General features: G+C 36.9%; 1 protein-coding gene across 1 annotated transcript in view; it reads right to left on the reverse strand.

The window, feature by feature from the left end:
* Positions 1 to 19,038, reverse strand: part of MAGI2 (membrane associated guanylate kinase, WW and PDZ domain containing 2) — a 1,168,341-nt gene that overhangs the window by 394,383 nt on the left and 754,920 nt on the right. The window lies entirely within an intron of this gene.

The raw sequence follows: 19,038 nt of genomic DNA on the forward strand, positions 1-19,038 counted from the left end.
ATAAGAACAAATTACGGACAAAGCTGTACCTCTTCCTGGAATACCCCGCCCCTATACAGGTGGTGGAACTCCCCCACTCCCTCTTACTGTGTGTATAACTACCCTGAGCTTGCCTTCAATAAACGAGACTTGATCAGAAAGCCTGTCTTGTCTCCATTTCCCGTGTCCCCTGCTCCCCTTCTTCTTTTACAGGTCCGGACCTCCGTTGATGTCCCGCGGGACGGGACAATTAAACATTCACTTTTTAAACTCTTCTGTTTTATCTCATTATCTTCTTTTTTTTAAAAAAATCTTATGGATAGGCATCCTTAATTATTTCAGTACATATAAGGGTACAATAAATATATCAAGAGCACCTAGTAATATTTTATTATAAGTAGTCGACTATATTTCTAACCTTTTTGGTTTATGGACTACTTAAGCAGGTAAAAAGATCACACATATCACCTCCTCTTCCACATTTACCTGTGCAAAAAAAGAATCCCCTCTAAATTTATGGAAAGACTGGCTTGGCTTTGGCCTTTTAAAATATACCAATAACGTAATAGATATCTTTTTTAAAAAGTCAAACATCCTAAGTGCAGAATTAATTCATGTCTGAAACAAAAGCATGTGATACAAGCATCAATTCCCCAAGAGACCAGTCTACCAAACATCAACGACCCTTGAACCACAGTTTCAGAATTGAAATAACTATCCTTCTATTATAGCATTACCCAATTCTTTTGACTTTTCTTCAAGTGAATCTTGTGTGATACAGCAAGAAATGATCAATACACATAATGCAAAGCAAACTATGTATGTGACAGAAAGATTCACACAGGTTCATCTGAATTCATATTATATAAAAACATGCCACTAATCTAAGAATGATCCATGATGATATTTTTCTTCATAAGCAAAAACAGGACTTCTAGATCAGAAATGGTACTGGAAAAATATAGATTCTAAGACATTACCCATTTTGTTTTCACTCACAAAGAGACAAATATCATAAAGTACATTTTGAAATACCTCACCCTTTGTGAAGGTGAAAATCTTTGATTATAATGTGATACAGAGATATTTGGAATCTTGGTTAGTAAAGAAAGCAAAGCTCTACTTAAAAATGCAGTGTTTGCACAAGGAAAAACCAGGAAATTAGAAAAAGAATTATTAATTTCTTAACACCAAATTTTGTTAGCTAAGCAAGGCATTTAGAATATCTGAGCCCCAAGTTATTCTTAATGTTATATCATCAAAGTGTCAAATTGCAGGATAACAAAAGACAAATTGAGAAACCTGAGTTCTAGTATTCCATTTTTATTATATAGATCTTATAATGGAAGATTGCATATAAATTGCTATTCTGTTGTGCTATTTTATCTATTTTTGTGATATTATATGGCTATGTATCATAGAATACCAAAATGTCTAAAGAATCAAAATTGTGGATGACCCAAAAGGCAACAGAGAGATGTATGATATGGTATGTTTAAGTAGGCTGTAGTATAATGCTAACAATGATTTACTTTTGAGAATGACCAAAAAAAAAAAAGATATCCTGGGAATGCAAGATCAGCAAAGGAGGTGTGTCAGTCAAGCAGAAAAAGCAATGAATAAACAAATTAACAGCTTAAGTGCTACATTAAGACCAAAAGGAAGGCCTCCTCTATGGAGCTTTTATGGAAAGGTATTGACATGATCCATAGAAGACAAAAACCTGTTTGGATAGCTATCTACACTGATAGGAAGAAGCACCATTATATGTGCAATAACATAGCCATAACACTACCAAAATATTTGTGCTGTGCCCTTAATTATTTTTATTTAAAATTTTCAGTTAACAAAAATCAATTTTCTTTCCTTGTCATCTTCCCCCAATTGGGAAACAACAACAACAACAACAACAACAACACCTTTCTAACAAATATGCATAGTCCAAAAACAAATTTTAGCATTGGCCATGTCCAAAATATATGTCTCATTCTGAGTCCATTATCTCTCTCTCAGGTAGAATCCTTTATCACCAATTTCCTGGAATTATTGTTGGTCAGTACATCGATCAGAGTCTATTACTGCATCCTTCCAATTACTCAGTAATTCTTTCTGTTATTAAACAGTTGAGTCTTTCAGTACTGTCTGACTCTATGGGACCCAATGATTTGTCAATGTGATTTTCTTGACAAAGATTCTAGAGTGGTTTGCCATTTCCTTCTCCAGTGTTTCCTCATTTTACTGATGAAACTGAGGCAAATAGGGGTTAACTGACTTGCCCATAAGTGCATCGCTTGTAAGTGTGTGAGGTCGTATTTGAATTCCAATCTTTCCTACTCTAGGCCCAGTGCTCTATCCATTGCACCACCTAGGTACCTTCTGCTAATCAACAAAGCTAAATACATTATTCATAATTAAGTATCACACACCAGAAATAGCTTTATTTCTTTAGCAATCTTTCCCCAGTTGGAATCTCTACATAGTGATAACTAAATTCTTTCCTGAAAAAGTATTCCCTAATCTGCATGCTAGCTTTTTCTGTAAATGGCATCATAAAATGGGCAATAAGATTGGAGTTTCCCAGGAAAGCCATCAAAAGAAAGTGTCTTATACCTTAGGTAGGGCTTTATTCTAGATATTTCCCTGGGATACATTTCTATCATTAAATAGAAAGAGAAGAAAAAGGATGACAAGAGATATACTGATATAATTAAAATATAGCTATTACTGACCTTTGGGTTCTTAGAAAATCATGATAAATCTCTACTCTGTTTGTACTGTGAGGAGCTTGGGTCCCAAAAGATTACATAAATATGTTGATTGAGTTGCTTTTTACAACTGGGTACTGGGTGCATGGGTCTTGCTCTTTTTAAAGTGGTAAAAAATGTTACAGTGAACTGGGTGCATAGACTATGTTTCATAGCGTGATGTCCACTTCACTATATCCCATAGTTCTAACTTTAATATTTTATTATTATAGTAGCACTATGCATCCTATTTCATAGAAGCCCATGGTTTTTACAGGCTTATTATTAATAAAAATTTCAATGGCACTGAAGAAATCAATCACCTCTGAATAATGCAATCCTTTACAGTTTCCCTACTGTGTTATAGTCAAAACATGTTAGGTTTTCTTGAAAGGTTTGTGAGGAGGTATCCCTATTCTTCAAGTGTTCTGTGGGTAGGTCCTGGATATGCCATTTTCAAGAGGGTTCAGCAAGCAATCACATATGTGCTAGTAATCAGGAATGAGATAAGGGGCAAGGGGGAAAAAGATGCCTACCCCATTTGAGTAGATAGAAAGCAGTACAACCATGACTAACAAGGCTTCTTAACTTGGGGTATATGAATCTGTTTGTTAAAATATTTTTTATAATTATATTTCAATGTTATTGGTTTCTTTTATAATCTTATTTTATTTTATGCATTTAAAAACATTCTTAGAGGGGGTCCATATGCTTCATGAGGGAAGACAAGAGGAAGAGGAACAAGCATTTATTAAGCATCTACTAAGTGCCAGGCACTGTACTAAGTGCTTTACAAATATCTCATTGGTCTTCACAACAACTCTGTGAGGCAGATGCTATTACTACCCTCATTCAATAGTTGAAGAAACTGAGGGAGAAAGAGATTAAGGGATTTTCACAGGGTCATTCAAAGTCATAGCTACCAAATGACTGAGTCTAAATTGGAGCTCAAGTCTTTCTCATTTCAGGAGTAGGTCTCCAACCACTGTACCACCTGAAGCTGCCAAAGGGGTCCATGATATGGAAAAAAGGTTAAGAAACCACAGACTAGATGGGAGGATAGTAAGAAAAGACTTGGGAATAGAGAGTAGCAGCTAAGAAGAGCCCCTCCATTTAGAGAGAAAAAGTCCAAGGGCAGGACACTTGCTGAAGAGGTACTGGAAGGAATCCAGAGAACAATACTGGCTGTGTCCAGAATTGACTTCAGAAAGTGCAGATCTGACTGAAACTAAGCAGTAAAGGGACTCAGAGCCTTGCGAGGAAGACAAACTGTCACTTAAGCTTGGGATGAAGAGTATACAGAATAGCCTGGGGACAAAATGGAAAGGAAACTGAAAAACCTTATCATTTTGTTATCATATCAAGCTGGTTAAGGAAGTACTGTAGACCTGGAAATAGTATTGGATTGGAAGTCAAAAGGCATAAGGTTGAAAGGGCATAGATTTGAATCTTGGTTCTGTCTCTCACCACCTAGAAGAGAAAAAGTCAATTTGCCTTTGGGGACCTCAGTTTCCTCGTGTGTAAAATCAAGAATTTGGACTAATACCTAGCATTTACATAGTGCTTTAAGGTTTGCAAAATGATTTGTATGTGTTTCTCATTTAATCCTCACAGTATACTTGGGAGGTAAGTACTATTATTAACTGCATTTATAGATTAAGAAACTAAGGCACAGATAGGTTAAGTGAATTGCCTGAGGTCACATAGCTAGTGAATATCTGAAGCAACATTTGAATTCAGGTCTTCCTCACTCTAGCATTTAATCCCCTGGGTTACCTGGATGCTTGGACTAGATCACCACCAAAGTTTCTTTTAGATCTAAAATTCGATGATGCTGAGAAGTGAAAGTGTCTGTTCCCATAACTTGTTTGCCTGTGTAAATTGGTAGTTTGAAATTAGTTTTTCATACAATAGACTAACCAAAGAATAAGAGGAGCTTGTGCAAATGACCTGATGTGGTTAATTAGGTAAGTAAAGAGGAAAGGATAGGCTCCCAAATTCATGACCTTTTGGAGGAGAAATCTCTGAGTCTCTGTTTGGTGATGATAAAAAATTAGTAGCAAAAATTAAGGACCTTTCTGCACTAAGTTCTCCAGACTTGTTTCATCAAAGGTTTACCATGGTACAATTATTCTTGTGTTTAATTGTTCATATAAAATAATGTGAATTTATAATATTATAATCTGTTTTCAAAGAACCATGAAAATGTAAATTATAAACACAGCTTATTTTTTTCTTCTGATTTTAAGAGAATGTAGTTAATATTGCTTTGTAATACATGATAACCAACCTGCTTTGGTTCCTAGTCCTGTATTTCCCTATTTTTTTTCATTTGGGACCACTAAATCACCTCTTCCTCCTAACATAACTGTGTTCCCAATACATGTTGCTGACTTCCACACAAACGCTTTATACAATTCCAAGATCATCTTCAATAAATACTTAAGTGGCTGCTGTTCTAGGCCAGTGAGGATAAAAAGAGGCAAAAGACACTTTCTGATTCTATAAGGAACTTATACTCTAGTTGAATGAATGAATGAAAGAGTATTTATTAAGCCATTTCCTCTGTGCTGGGTTCAGTGCTAGGGATACAAATGCAAAACAAAGACAGTCCCTAACTTCAGGGCACTCACTTTCTAATAGGCAGAGAGAGCACTTATCTGGAGGTGGTGGCCAAGGAGTGATAATAGCTTAGGGAAGTTTCTGGGATGGTGAGTGGGGCCTTAGGGGAGTAAACTAACACACTTTTCCGGGAACTAAGGCAGAATTGATTTGATTATGATGCCAGGCTAGGGAAAAGTCTAGAGAGTAAATGTGGCTGTAGTCTGGTCATGGATGTAATGGGTATCTGAGGCAACCATCAATCAAGGTGGGGAGGGGAGAAGTAGGGAGAGGATATTGCAGAGTTAATGACATCAAAGGGTTAAATACTCCCTTTAGTTTCTGGTTTAAAAAGACTTCATTTCTGGACAAAATGAGGAGTTGGCACGATATTACTACTAAGAGCTCATATTCATATGGTGTTTATGGTTTACTCAATTCAATGAAATACATTTATCAAGTCCATGCTAGAAGGTATGTGCTAGGCACTAGAGAGGATAAAATCTCTTCTCTCTAGGAGCTTACTTTCTACTTAGGGGATACCACACTCTAAGGGGTAACTAACTCAGGCTGGTCCCCTGTTAGATAAGGTTCAATTTTTGAAAGGAGAATATTATAGGTTATTTAAAAGAAAACAAAGGAAGTTTATTCAAAAAGGATACTGTAGCACTTATCTGAGGTAGATTGATTCCTTTCACTTCCATATGGAAATCCATCTGGTCAATAAGGCAAGATATATGTTCCTCTGGTACTGGAACATTTTCAGAGTCTAGAGCACTTGACTCCACATGGATGGTGCTTTTTATGCCCTTAGGTGACCAGAAATCCAAGTCAATATGACCGGAGCTTACTAAGAAGTTGCATCCTGAGAGGAGGAGCTTTGGCCTTAGTACCATGGACCAACCAAGCTTTGGGGACAACTTTGTATTTTAGAGCACTTTCAATACCAGACTGAAGAGTTTATATTGTATCTTAGAGGCAATAGTAAACCACCAAAAGATTTTGAGGAGATAAATGATATGGTTTGCTCTGTTCCTCAGAAAGATGATAGGTTGAAAAGGAGGGATACCAGAAATGGAGAGACCGATTAGGAGGCTTTTACAATACCTCAGATGAGAAGTGATGAGGTTCTGAAATAAAGTTTTGGTTATATGAATGGAGAGGAGGCACATGTTAGAATTATTGTGGAAATAAACTGAAAACATTTTGTTCACAAAACTCTATTAGGTATATAGCTTAAGTGTTATTATACTCATACACGAGGAAGTCAAGACTTCATGAAACTGAAGTTTCAGTGACTTGCCCATGCTCACCCAATAAGTAAGTGATTGAACCATAACTTATGCCTAACTATTCTAGCACCAAGCCCAGTGCTTTTCCCACTATACTATATTATCACAATAGGGTAGTATATGCTAAGCACCAAATGGGTAAGTGCTACAGAAAATCATAATTAAGGTGAAAATGAAGATATTTGGGGAAAGCTTCATAGAACAGATGAAACTTAAACCAGACTGTGAAAAGTGTTTGGACTCAGACAAGTGGAAAGGAGTAAGAAGGGAATTACAGGGGGAGGTAATGACATGGGAAGTTCAGGAAAGTATAAGTAACCCAATTTTCCTGGAACTGTGTGTTGGTAAGTAAAAGAAGTTAATGCTGGAGAGATTGGCAAGGGCTTGGTTGTGAAGAACCTTGAAAATCAAGGTAAGGAATTTGTACTTTATCCTTTAGGCAACAGGGAATGGATTAAGATTTGAAACCAAAGCTGGTGTGTAAACAACAACAACAACAACAAAACCTGCTTCAGGACAATTGATGTCCAAGTGCTGTGTTAGGGAAGTTGCAAAAGGGAGAGACCAGGTGTTGAACATTGAGAGATGATTGATCTAGTTCTAGATGTTAGGCATTGAGAGGTTGGGCTAAGGATGTGGCAGTGAGAATAGAACTGGAGGGATGTATGGGAAAGATATTATGGGAGATGGATCAATGGAATTTTGTAGATGATAGCCTATGGAATAAAATGGAAAAGGAGAAGTTAAAAATGACATTAAAATTAGGAGCATTACTGATGGAGAGAATGAAAGCATCATTGACAGAAAGGAGAAAGTTATAAGGGGGAATTTATAATCATGCAACATTTAAGTAGAGGTACCAAACGGCAGTTGGGAATGTAGGGTTGAATTTTAGGAGAGTTGCCAGGATTGAAGACATAGCTTGGAGTCATTTTTAGAAGCAATAGTTGAAGGTAGGGTAGTGGATAAAATTTCTGAAGGAGAGAGTGTAAAGCAAGGAACCCTAAGGACTGAGTAGTGGGAGTAGATTAACATTTAAAATTCTAATATTGGTTGCAAGGAGAGAAACCAGTCCTTACCAAATATCATTTAAGTTCGTGATTCAGTAGCATTTGTGCTATGTCAAAACTGGTTCTCAGCAGTGGAATAAGCCAGATCGGGAAAGGCTGGAACTGAAATTCCAGGCAGACTAGCAGAGTTGCTTGAAGGCCATGTGTTTAAATATTGGAGAAAGGGAGAAGTTGGTTGTTAAGAAAAGCAGTGATAAGTGATGAGTCTAAACATAAGTCTAAAGCTGGGAAATTGATCTATGCACTATAGCAATTTTGAGAAGGGATGAAAATTAGGATGCCTGGGAGACGGCTATACATAGGACACTAGGACATCTTTTCAAAATGTCCAAACTGAACCAAATACCCAGAGCATTTAGCTAAGCAGATTGGGATGGATGATTCCTGGAAGTCCAAGCAGTATGAAACCAGTGGACATATGGAAAGGCAAAGACAGTTGTCACTGAGGAGGTAGGCAGCAAATAGCAGGCACTCATTCTCTGCTCAAGCATAAGTATATAAGATTATTTTGGTAAAGTCTTCCCTGATGGTACTGTTTGAATGGGGTAGTAGGCTGGAACACAGCCACTAGGAAGTTGGGGGCTATCCCATCAGTGGAGGGATAGCAATAAAACTGAATTGACATCAACCTTGGATAATTCAGAACAAAAGCAAGGTTTTGTTTGAATTATTGGGCTAATTTTCTACTTGGCTTTGCCAGTGAAGATAGTCTTTCCCAGTATAGCTCCTTATATTCTGATAGAGATAGGATTAGTAGATAGAGACAGGATTAGTACCCTACATGTAGGGGTTAAGTGGTTCCATCTGAGAAGGTTGAGCAAATTCATAGGATAAGCTATGTAGAGCTTATTTCAAACCTCTGTGTTTTTTAGAGTTTAGAGTAAACTCTTCATTTTTGCCCTGGACTTTCTAGACATATATCCTGATTTTTTGTTTCCAAATTCAAAAAGAAGTCTATCACTCATATATATCATAACTGGCATCACCAGTTTCAACTTTTTTTAAACTTACTACACAGATACTGATCTAGTTGTGGAAGAGAATGAAATCATGGGCTTTTGGAGGTAGAAGGGCTAATGTTATGAACATTTTCAGATAAGAGGAAAATGAAGGACTTGTAAAAAAATGACTGGTAAGGGCCCTTCCGGTCTAAATGCTACTATCATATTCTAGTGAACACTTCAAAGATACAGGAATATCACATCAGGCAATTTCTGCAAGGTTCTGAAGCCCAAATTAAATTTTTTGACAAAGTCTCTTATAATTGATCCACATGTTCTTAATGTCAGTAGTTAGGACCACATCTCTCATTTGAATGAATTTCCATGAATTCACATTACAGACATTATAACCCGGTAGATAAGTTTTAAAATATAAAACTTAAATATAAATTATAAATATAAATATAAATATAAAATATAAAAGTTTTAAAACATAAAACTTAATGTGGAGGGTGCCCCAAAAGTCTTAGTACAGTTTAAAAAGCTTTAATTGCACTAAGACTTCTGGGACACCTTATGTTATGGTGAGGGCATCTTACCATTGAAAACATTTAGGAGAAGCTTTTAAATATCTCACAAAATAAAACCAGAAAAAACGAAATAGTTGCCATTGTTCCTCCTACTGAACGAAACAAATTCTACATAAGAATTTGCTCTATTAATTTTTCCATTCAAGATGAAGCCTTTGAGCTATATTTAACGGTGATTAAAAATCCCACTTAGCCTAGTCAAACAGAACTGCCACAGTGAAAACCCTGGGCTGCTCAAGTGTAAGTATATAAGATTAGTTTAGTAAAGTCTTCCCTGATGGTACCGTTTGAAGCATCTTCTGTTATGCTGGGTTTAAGGAACATTGTGCTGATTTTACATACCATTAAATAAGAGCATCCATTTTGTTTGGGCCATGAAAATCACAACTCCTAAGAGGTGGGCATGTTTTATAAATAAGCAAGCTGGGCATTTGAGGAAAGCGGTTTGGGGGGATATGGTTGTGTCACGAATTCTACATGTTTTCTGGTCTGCTGAGCTTAGCATGCTCCTGTCAGGGTGAAGAAGCAGCTGGGAAGCAATTCTGAAAAGAATGCTTGAAAAACAAATAAAAACGCCAGCTGTCAACATCATTTGTGTTGTGAAGAGAAGAAAGGCACTTTTCCAAACTTTCCATTTGTGATGTGAAGTGGTTTTTAAAAGTACCATATATTACACAACACACTCACTTAATGAGCAAGTTGACAGAGAGAATTATACTATGTCAAGGTTCCTAGTGTTTGAATTTTTCCTTAGGCTGGACAAAGATTATACATTATTCTGACTAGGACAGAAGGAGGCTGGGATTTCACAGAATTTTATATCTGCTTCATTTGAGGGCCATAATACTACATGGAATGGGGGTATGAGATATGGATTTAGGAGATGAGGTAGCAAAAGGTTTCTTTGCAGAGAAAAATGTTGATTAGTATCCTTTTCTTTTTAGGATAATATAATTTATATTGGATATTTCGTCTCATGCCTTACCTAATGGTGAAGAACAGGGGCTGTATTTTTGCTTTTCTTTGTATTCCCAGAATTTAGCACAGTCCTTGTCATATAGTAAGTGTTTAATGAATGCTGGTATGAATTAAAATATTAATAGTAATATCTAAAGTGACGAACATAGACAAGGTATGGAACTTAATATATGTATGCCTATAATACCATTCCCAAATAATTTCTAGAGTATTTTAATTATATCCAGAGAGCAGCAGCTGTAGCTGCAGCAAAGTTTAGGAAACATCTGCTATGTGGCAGATTGTGCTTAAGGGTACAGATATGAAGAAAAGCAAAAACATGGTACCTGGTCTCAGGGAGTACCAATTTTAATGGAGGAGAGGACATGAAAACAACTCTAGATAGTATAAATGGGAAATAAGCTCAAAGGAAAGGCATTGAATGTGGATAAGAAGTCAGTTGAGTTCTAATGGAAGTTAGTAAAGTCAGGAGACAGAGATGAGGAGGGATAGCATTCCAGGTATAGAGGACAATCAGAGAAAATGTAGAGTCAGGAGATGGAGTGTCCCTAAGGGAGAATTTTGGCAATTATACTCTTCTTAGATATTGACAAGGTATTTAAGGGACTATTTATCTTAAAAGACTATAATTTTCCATGTACCCAGAGAAGCTATTTTAGAAGTAAAGAAGAAGCTCTTTTATAGGTAAATAGAACATCAGAGAAGTTAAGTTACTTGACTAGGGTATCACAGCTACTAAGGATTTGATGCAGGATTCAAGTGCAGGTCTTTCTGACTAAAAGTCCCACATATCTTCCATAAAGAAAGAGGAGAAAAGGATCACCCACCCTTATCTACATAGAACTTCAGTAAAGTTATAATGTAATATCTGAACTTCTATGTTACAAGCTAAAGAAAACATTAAAAATACCTATAATGTTTTGGCTTCTGTCTTAATATCTGAATAAGCACTTAAAATACTATGCTAATCAAAGAAGACAGTATCGCAATTTTTAGCAAAAATTCTGAACAACATACAAAACAACATATCTTTTATTTTATTTTTTTAAGTTCAGATTTTTTATTAATTAATTAATTTTTAGTTTTTAACATTCACTTTCATAAACTTTTAAATTTTAAATTTTCTCCCCCTCCCTTTCTACCTCCCTCCCTAAGACAATGTGCAATCTGATATAGGTTCTACATATATATTCCTATTGAACATATTTTCACATTAGTCATGCTATAAAGAATAATTAGTACCAATAGGAGGAACCACCCAAAAGAAGAAACAAAGCAAAACAGAAGAAAAAAAAGAGCAAATTGTATGTTTTGATCTGCATTCAAACTCCATAGTTCTTTCTCTGGATGTGGATAGCATATTCCATCATGAGACATTTGGAGATGTCTTAGATCTTTGCATTGCTGAGAAGAACTAAGTCTATTAATATTAATCATCACACAACATGGCTGTTAATGTGTACAATGTTCTCCTGATTCTGCTCATGTCACTCAGCATCAGTCCATACTAGTCTTTCCAGGTTTTTCTGAAGTCCACCTGCTCATCATTTCTTATAGCACAATAGTATTCCATTACATTCATATACCACAACTTGTTCAGCCATTCCTCAATGGATGGGCATCCCCTCAATTTCCAGTTCTTTGCCATCACAGAAAGAGCTGCTATAAATATTTTTGTACATGTAGGTCCTTTTCCCATTTTTATGATCTCTTTGGGATACAGCCTCAGAAGTGCTATTGCTGGGTCAAAGGGTATGCACATTTTTATAACCCTTTGGGCATAGTTCTAAATTGTTCTCCAAAATGATTGGATCAGTTCATAACTCCACCAACAATGCATTAATGTTTCAATTTTTTCACATCTTCTCCAACATTTATCATTTTCCTGTTTTGTCATGTTAGCCAATCTGATAGGTGTGATGTGGTACTTCAGAGTTGTTTTGATTTGCATTTCTCTAATCAATAGTGATTTAGAACATTTTCCCATATGAATATAGATAGCTTTAATTTCTTCATCTGAAAACTGCCTGTTCATTTATTGACCATTTATCAATTGGGGACTGAACAACCTCTTTTGGCAAATGCTTGAGAGAGGGGTAAACAAATGACAAAAGACTTAATAGAAGGATCTGGATATTACTGTTGACGTTAATTTTATTGTTTTCCTCTTCAGTCTTGATGCATCATAATCACAGAATTATCAAGAATTAAAAAATAAGAGAAGTGTCAGATCATTTTACACAGGGAATAGGCAAACATACTCTTACCCTAATGAAAAAAAGAAGTCATTTTGCTATTTCATGGAATGTAGCGATGGGATACAGGGGAAAGATGTATGACAACCCCATAGGATTTGGAAGAGAGAACCAGCCTGTATCACATTTCTGCCTATCTTTATGGTGGCAAGAAAATAAAGGAACACAGAAACAAGCTGAGAAAGGGATTTCCTTACGTTCACCACAGCAAGTGTATTTGTGCAACATAAAAGAGGCTGGAATAGAAAACATCATGCCTGCTGTGACTGCAAAGTATCCTGGTGCCTAATACATTGGAGACATTCTTGGAGAATACTTCATCCTTGTGAAAAATATTACCCATATAAAGCTGTCAAAGTCAGTGTCAGTTTGGGTTACCTGCCATGGAAAAAGCCAGCCAGTCCCACAAATTAGGCTACCCTGAAGGCCTGTCTAGTTGATATGCCAGACTTTCAGGACATATTAAAGGCCCAAATGGAACTGTGATTTGTACCCAAGGTAGCAACTGGGATGGGTGTAAATTCTACTGAGGAGTGACACTGAACATTTTTATGCAGGCATTATCAACGATCTATGACCCTAAGGTTAGGTTTACTGGTTAACAATTCAAACCATTCAATAAAAGGAAGTTAGACAAATCAGACCTATGAAAGTACACACAACAATCTCTTCGGACCAAACTGGTTTTTGACATATTTTGTGGGAAATAAAGAGATCAATAAAAGCATACTACTAATGAGTGTATATACACATACACATATGTGCGTGCATGTGTATGTGTGTATATCATATGTCTCTAGCTATGGTTCTGTGAAACAGTTTAAGCACTTTAAAATGTATATGTGTGTGTGTGTGTGTATATATGCATACACATGTGTATATGTAATACCTTTCTTCAAAGTGTTTACAGTTTAAGACAGTACTGGCAAAGAAGGCAGGTCATACAAACAAGTAGATCGAAACTGGATAAACACATGTTATATTTAGTGAGGGGCAGTTAGGAATGTTGGACCTGGAGTGAAGAAGACCTGAGTTCAAACATGGCTTCAGATACTTACTAATTGTGTAATCCTGGGCAAGTCACTCGACCCTGTTTACCTCAGTTTCCTCATCAGTAAAATGAGTAAAAAAAAAAGAAATGACAAACCACTCCAATATCTTTGCCAAGAATATCCCAAAATGGGGTCATGAAGATCCTGAAATGACTGAACGACAACAGCAATATTAAAGAAATCATATATATCAGTCATATGGAGTGATGAATGGTGAGGAACTTGTGAGAGTTGCACATTCGAATAGGATATAATCTGAAGAAAATAATACTTCTCCCTGCCCTAGTGGGACAGAACTACTTAGATTTTCAAAGAGAAAAGTTTAGGAAACTGAGTACAGGAGATTTGCTCAACATTAACATCCTGTGTTCTTGTAGATTAGTGAGGGAACTCAACATGGTACAATGGAAACAATACTGGAATTAGAGTCACAGACTCTGGGTTCAAATCCCTAGTTTTACTATTTATTACCTGTGTACTGTGGGTAAGACTTTTAACATCTCCGGGCCTCAATTTCTTCACAAGTAAAATGGAGCTGTTAGATGACAGTACCTCTAAGTATCTAAGTATCCCTTCTAGCTCCAAATTCAAGATTCCATAACTTCTGCAAAAGCATATATTTAATTTTTAGCTACACAATTAGGCCCTAAAATGGCATAAAATGATAATTCAGAATAGATGAGGGAGCCATAAACCAAACCTAAAACAACAAACAACCTGAAAACAGGAGGCAAATGAAAAAGCTTATTTCCTAGTAAGTTGGTCTGGCTCTCTCTTTAACAAAGGTAAAGAGATAGGCGCCTTTTTTTTTTTTAGTCTTCCAAAGTTGTCATGGCATAGACAGTTCAAAGAAGAAATTTGATGAATTTAAAAAAAAATATTATCCTTAGCCATGAATCCAAATTATATCAATGTTAACAAAGATAAAACTTGGAATAACAACAGTAAGGTAGTTCTGATGTTTTCATTAGATTCCTCTCTATTTTAACAGAGAAATTTGGCTTTTGTGAAAATTTTAGTTGATTAAAAAAATGATCAATTCTATTTGTAGTGGTAGCAAGAGCCAACCCCATGCCAATAGGCTAGCTTGCCCTTAAGTGGTATTGAGAATGTCCTGGACATTTAATTGTATCAAGAGACTACAGCTAAAGTTGCTGTTTTGGCTTCCTGGTGATTTCAGTCCAAAATGTTTCATGAAGCTCCAGCTGGCCCCTGTTGCTTAATTGGTGGACCGCATGGGGCAACAGAGAGACAGAAGGAGTTGAATTCAATTGCATCTTTGGTGACAATCCTGCTCCTGCTATGGCTAAGTAAATCTCCTTTTCTTAACTGTCACATCTTCACAATGTTACATTTTGTTTCATTATTGAACCCGGACTACCAGGGGACCAGCCTGAGTGAGACCTTGCCTCCAGCCTTCTGAAGGTGAACCTATAACTGAGAGATAAAATTACAGTTGGAGAATAGGAAAAATGTCAAGTTGCTTAACTTGTTTTAGTTCCAACAATAATTTTTAAAAATGCATATATAAATAATTAGAAGCTGTAGTAATAATAATAATAATAATAATAATAACTAACATTTATGTAGTGCTTACTTAGGGCCAAGCACTGTATTGTGCTCCACAATGATTATAAGATTTGATCCTCACAACAACCCTGAGAAGTAAGTACTATTATTATCTCATTTCCTAGATGAGGAAACTGAGGAAGACAGAGGTTAGGTGAATTGCCCAGGGATCCACAGGTTGTAAGTGGATTTGAACTGGGCATCCATTTGAACTGGATCCAAGACTGGATTTGAACTCAGTGTTTTCTGACTCCAGGCTCAGCACTCTATCTACCCTGTAAGCTAGCTACCTTCTGTTAGTTAGTACAGGAAAGCCCAAGTATTTGGATTAAAGAAAATATTTTGTGAACATACTGGAGTTTTAGTTATATTATTACTGGTGACATATATGGGTCTCCCTTACCTTCTCCTTAAGTAGAAACTCACATTCCTGACATTACGAGATATTTTAAGGAATAGATATTTAACAATCTATTATATATTAAACCTTCCTTAACAGCTGCCACTGGGTAGCTGGGTGGTGCAGTGTATAGAGTACTGGGCCTAGAGTCAGGAAGACTCATCTTCCTGAGTTCAAATCTGGCCTCAGGAACTTACTAGCAGTGTACTTTCTACCCAGGGCATCTCTCTTAACCTTTCTGCCTCAGTTTTCCTCATCTGTCAAATGAACTAGAGAAGGAAATGGCATATCACTCCAGTACCTTTGCCAAGAAAACCCCAAATGGGGTCACGAAGAGTTAGACGCAACTGGAAAACTACTGAACAACACCCGATTCCCCAAACTGGAGGTTCTCTCTCTTTTCTTGAACCAAGCCCAATTGTACTTTATAGCTATCTAATTTCACTTTTAATATTTATCTGTCTTTGCAGACTAAGATTTAACATTGCTTGCCTTCACATACTTTTACATCCCCAATTCCATTTTATATATTTTGCATTTAAGTATCTGTGTCCATTCTGTATTTACCTGATAGAATGTAAAGTCTTTGAGATCAATAATTGCTTAAATTTGGGCTTTAGATTTCCATTGCCTAGTACAGAGTAAGCCCTTAATATATGTTTACTGATTTGAATTTAGCTTTTGAACCTGTTTTACAGTTATTTATATATCCCCTAATAGATCATAAAATGTGACATTTTGGGTTGTTGTTGCTGAGTTATTTTCAGTCATGTCTGACTCTTAATGGTCCCATTTGGGGTTTTCTTGGCAAAGATAATGGAGTGGCTTGCCATTTTCTTCTCCAGCTCTTTTTAAAGATATGGAAACTAAGGCAAACAGGGTTAAGTGACTAGCCCAGGGTCACACTAGTAGGGTCTGAGGCAAGATTTGAACTCAGGAAGAGGAATCTTCTTGACTCCAAGCTGGGACACTCTATCCACTGCACCACCTAGCTGCCCAAAATAAAGAAAGAAATGTCTAGCCACTGTGTGTACTACCAAGTTTTTGTTACTGTTAAGTATTGTGCCTCTTTGTGATCTTGTGGACCATACTGTCCATGGGGTTTTCTTGGCAAAGATATTAGAGTGGTTTGCCATTTCTTTTTTTCCAATAGATTAAGGCAAACAAAGGTTAAGTGACTTGCCCAGGGTCACACAGCCAGTAAGTATTCCAGGCCATTTTTGAACTCAGGTCTTCCTGACTCCAGGCTTAGTGCTTTATCCACTGAGCCACCTAACTTTCTGTAGGGAAATTAGACTACATCAAAATTAATAATGACCACCATCCCTACTTCTAAGTCCAACTTTTTTTTGAAAGGCTGCCGAGCCTAAAAGAGTTTTAATCCATGGGAGTAAGGAGGGAAGTTAACATGGAATACCAAGACAAACTGAATCATTGGGACACAGTTATACTGATTTAAATGTTGATATGGAATCCCACAGCCAGGTGACTGAGCCACACCAACTTGTCATCAATTTGCATTTTCCCGTTGCTTAAGAGAGAGTCCAGTGTCTTCTTTTGCTTTCTTTGTATAATGGGAGGACTGAATCTTTAGAACATATGTGAATTCATCTTTCCTAGTGGTAACACAGAGCATAAACAATATGTCTTGCCTATTTCCAACCCAATAGTTGAGGTCAGGTGAGCTCACTTCTGATCAGGAATGACTGAAGCCCTAGTAGATAATAGATAATGAGAAGGAGTCTTCTATTTGACTGAAGACCCTGCAGTGAGCATGTATATAAAAGGTTTAAGCAAATGATCTTTCACATTCTTCCCTGGAAGTTTTTGAGTGAGGAATATTACTGTGAATTCCCAAGTAAAGGAAGGGCACTTGGTCAACCTTCTACCTGGCCACCACGTCTTGAATCAAATGAAGATTTGTTTCTTTTCTGCTTATTCTTATCTGTTCTTGGATATATGAATATCCAGAGACAGAATGAACCAGATTATAAATTTTGGTGCTTTAAAAGGTCAGAGAGTCATCAGTGGTTCCCCTCATCAACTAGAATCAATAGCAGAGGCCATCAGAGGTAGAAGTCAGCCCTAAGGCGTGATCTGCTTGACTCAGTCTAGCAGTAGATTGACTTGTTAGCCCAAACACCATGATTGACTCATAGGTAGCCCAGCTGAGCAAGGGAGTGACTAGACCACTTATCAACACAATACCCTGCAGTAAACTTGGTGAAGACCTTCCAAAAGGAGAAAAGGTCTCCTAGAGTCAGGAATCTCAATGTATCCCTTAGTTTCATGTTTCCCATGTTCATGCCATGTTTATTCCTTTGTGCTTCAAGTTTCACTCCACTCTCCACAGAGCCCTTTTGTGTGGATAGCAAGGGGAGGGAATGTTTTTGTACTTTTGTTTTTGGTATACTTTGTAAGTAAATATCCCTTTGTAAAAGTTAACTGATATCAATAATGGTTAATGACCAGATGGGTGATTATGGGTAATTATATTGGAAATCCCAAACCTTCAGGGTTACCTCTAGTAGTCATCTACCCTCTCAGGACTCCATCTGAAATCTGAGTGGGAGAGTAAGAGATTGTTCCACATGTTTTGTTTTTTTTCTTTGGACTGCCTACTTTCTGCCCTTAGAAACGAGGTCCTTAAAAAACAGATAACAGAAGAAAGCTGTGGGAAAGGGGTAAAAGGAAAGGAGTAGCTGTCCTGACCTTCATATTTACCAGGCATAAGGGATGCTGTCTGGGAGCACCATGAAATCTCTAGTCATAGGGAAAAACTGTTTAAATTGACTACTCTCAATTGTCTTCCATACACATCCTCCCAGCTGATAATTCCCAACCAATTGCTGATACTCTACAACAGGAAGAATCTAAAGTGTTTTATTTTCCTTTTTTTTTCTCCTAGAAGGGGTATGTAATAACTCAAAGAAGTTTAACCTGTCTATCCACACAATAAAGACCAAGTGAAAAAAAGAGTATATATTGTACATATTTCAATATGCATTTGGAAGGAAACCCTATAGAGCTTGTCCAACTTTACAAATATCTGAGAGAGACAAGCCACTTTAGATGGATGACATTAGAGCCTCAAATTTGAAGAGGAGTAGGGGAGGAAGTTGGATGGTTTTTGGGAAACTGCAAAGCCCTTTTACTAAGTCCAAGTTTCCTATGAAAGTAAAGGCCCGTCCTTTCAAAACTAACTTTTTACCTGGGATATAGATGTAGAACACTGCCATCTCCCAAGAACTAAAGAAGAGTATCACAGTGAGGTCAATGGCACATGGTGGCTTGTGAGCAGGCTGCAACATAAAACCACTCTTAAGAGCAACAGGAAGAAAGGAAATAAGCATTTATTAAGCACCTACTGTGTGTGTGTGTAAACATACATATACACACATACACACACACACACACACACACACACACATATATGTTCGCCCTTGAATTGCATGCCTTGCAAATTGTGCCCGTTCATTCATTCCACAAGTATTTACTCAGTGCTTTTAATCTTTCAGGTATTATGGTAAGTGCTAAGGATATAAAGACAAAACAATGACCACAACA

The sequence above is a fragment of the Vombatus ursinus genome, unplaced genomic scaffold (assembly GCF_900497805.2).
Source record: "Vombatus ursinus unplaced genomic scaffold, bare-nosed wombat genome assembly UNPS02014830.1, whole genome shotgun sequence".
Classification (NCBI taxonomy): domain Eukaryota; kingdom Metazoa; phylum Chordata; class Mammalia; order Diprotodontia; family Vombatidae; genus Vombatus; species Vombatus ursinus.